The sequence below is a fragment of the Rhinopithecus roxellana genome, chromosome 17, assembly GCF_007565055.1.
Source record: "Rhinopithecus roxellana isolate Shanxi Qingling chromosome 17, ASM756505v1, whole genome shotgun sequence".
NCBI lineage: Eukaryota > Metazoa > Chordata > Mammalia > Primates > Cercopithecidae > Rhinopithecus > Rhinopithecus roxellana.
Genome location: NC_044565.1, coordinates 109,757,519 through 109,760,684, shown reverse-complemented (window position 1 = coordinate 109,760,684; position 3,166 = coordinate 109,757,519).

The following is a 3,166-nucleotide window of genomic DNA, read 5'->3' as shown; positions in this document are numbered from 1 at the left end:
TGTTCTCTAGTTTTCTTTATTATCTGGAAAAAGGAAATTTTGTTGATCACTTTAAAGATCAGATCATATAAACAGCTGAGCATGGTGCACACCCCCACTCCCCACCCCACGCCCATGCCTGTAATCCTAGTGCTTTAGGATGGCAAGATGGATCACTTGAGTCTAGGAGTTTGAGGCTGTGGTGAACTATGACTGCACCACTGCACTCCAGCCTGGGCAACAGGGTGAGATCTGTCTCAAAGAGAAAAACAGTAGTACAATTACTGTCTCCCAAAAGATTATTTCCATTATTCTATATTCACCAGTCCTCCATACCTCTTTTCTTTTTATTATAAAGCTGAACAGGCACTAGAGTACTGATTCAACTAAGTGGAAATCACCAGGGGTCCATTGCTTATTTCATAAGATCCAGTAGCCAAGACATACTCACCTCATCTGAGAACTATAGCAGCAACAACCAAAGTGAAAACTTCTGTTGATTTAGTTCCAGGGTTTCCACTAAACGTGACAGCTTGCCATGCTGTGCTATGCAGGATCTTCTACTGACAATAAACTCTCAGGATTTGTCAGCCACTTACCTAGCCTCCCATGAATTATTGTTGCTTTGCGTTTATACATCACTGGCCTGTATTACAACACTCTAAACCCAGCCACTTCCTTCACCCAAAAAAGCAACCGCCCATAATTGCTTACCCCTCTTAGGGAACTATCCGTACCCTTCACAGACTGACAGATTCCCTTGGAGAACTGATTTCATGGTGGTTTTAGATTATTCACACTTAAAAAGTGAAAGTAAAAATTGCCAAGTATAGTAAGGCGTGGTGGCTCATGCCTTCAATCCCAGCAACTTGGGAGGCTGAGGCAGGGGGATGACTTGAGGCCAGAGGTTTGAGACCAGCCTGGGCAACACAGAGAGACCCCATGTCTAGAACCAAAAAAAAAAAAAAAAAAAAAAAAAAAAATGAACTGGGTGTGTTAGCACTTGCTGTAGTCCCACCTGCTCTGGAGACTGAGGGGGGAGCATTGCTTCAGCCTGGGGTTTCAAGGCTGCAGTGAGCTGTGATTGTTCCACTGCACTACAGCCTGGGCGACAGACTCCCCTGGGGGAAAAAAAATGCTATGTAGACTATATCATCATAGTCAAAGCTTTTCTCAGAAATCGTATTCATTTAGTTTGGCTAAATTAATTGCCCCCTCCCAGATCTGCCAAGTTACAAAAGTAAATATTTATATTGATACAATAGGAGGTATTTGATGTGGGGGTAGTGTATGACTGCAATCAATGCTTTAGAAACAACAAAAATCACCTGACCACTACAGGAACCCCTGTGGAATTGACAAAGAATTAAAGAGTCTTGACATGCTTTGCTATTATGGAAGGAGATGGCCATAATAAAAATGGAAATTAGCAAAACTATTTTGTGATATTACCCACAATAGCAGAGAGGAATTGGCAAAAATATTGAACCAAGATTGATAGGGTAGTTTAAGCATATTGCTGAGGATGTTTCGAATATGTGTCCCACCTGCCAGTGGCATAATCCTGACAAGATCATTACGACAGGACCTAGGAATGTTGAGGCCCATTGAACACTTGATTTTCTATCAGCTAGCCAAGGAGGACTTGATACTATCACAAACATTTCTTGCTGCACTTACACACTACAGGGCAAGCAAAACAGAAAATACTAAGATAAACAAAAAAGTGACCTGACTCCCCAAAAGACCCATCTGGATTCTGGGACATGTTTCTTCACCTGGGTTTTATCATCTGGGATCCCGGCATTAAGACCTGTTATGAGACTCATCATCCTGGCCGGGCGCGGTGGCTCACGCCTGTAATCCCAGCACTTTGGGAGGCCGAGGCGGGCGGATCACAAGGTCAGGAGATCGAGACCACGGTGAAACCTCGTCTCTACTAAAAATACAAAAAACATTTGGCGGGCGCCTGTAGTCCCAGGTACTCAGGAGGCTGAGGCAGGAGAATGGCGTGATCCCGGGAGGCGGAGCTTGCAGTGAGCCGAGATCGTGCCACTGCACTCCAGCCTGGGGGACAGAGCGAGACTCCGTCTCAAAAAAAAAAAAAAAAGACTCATCATCCTTTGGTTTCTGGTAATGGCCTGTGTTACAGCTGGTTGATGTATGCCGTCCAGAATTTGAAATACTGCTCTGTACCCGTTGTCACGTCAAAGGTGTCAACAACTCATCCTGCAACAGGAGGGATTACCTCTAGTCCAACTACAGACCATGCTTCCTGGACATCCTCCTGGTCTTGACAGTGGTGAAAATCTGGATGTCATGGATTCTGTGGCATGACTTCACCTGCCCTTAACCGAAGACAGGGATTGAGGAAAAGAAAAAGCAGCTTCTGACAGCCAGGAACTGACCTGGAACTCTCAGGCCTTGGTGTTTCCAGGAGCTGCTCTGGCCTCACAGGTGTCGTTCTTCTGTTGAACATAAGCAATTTCACAGAACATCAACATCGGATAAAGCTGCTCTGAATGTAATGGATCAAGGCAAAAACGAGACCACTCTAGAGTCATGTCTGAGCACAGACCAAAACGCGAATGTGGTTCAAGGCACAAAATAACCAAGCATCCACCTGTTCTGGCTAATGTGGGTCACTGCTGCTTTGCCAATCACAGCTTGAGCTTCATTTCATTTCTCCCTCCTTCTAGATAACATTGATTAAGATACCAATCACAGGGCCGGGCACGGTGGCTCATGCCTGTAATCCCAGCACTTTGGGAGGCCAAGACGGGCGGATCACGAGGTCGGGAGATCGAGACCATCCTGGCTAACACAGTGAAACCCCGTCTCTACTAAAAATACAAAAAATTAGCTGGGTGCGGTGGTGGGCGCCTGTAGTCCCAGCTACACAAGAGGCTGAGGCAGGAGAATGGCGTGAACCCGGGAGGCGGAGCTTGCAGTGAGCTGAGATGGCGCCACCGCACCCCAGCCTGGGCGGCAGAGCGAGACTCCGTCTCAAAAAAATAAATAAATAAATAAATAAATACCAATCACAGAATTATCTTTCTCCTGACAGCATCCAATCCAGAGCAAACCCTACTTCTTTGGAACACTCATCAAAATAACCTGATAAAAGCCTAAATCCTTTCCAAACCCCTCTTCCTGGACTGCCCCACATGGGGACATGGGGTGGTTC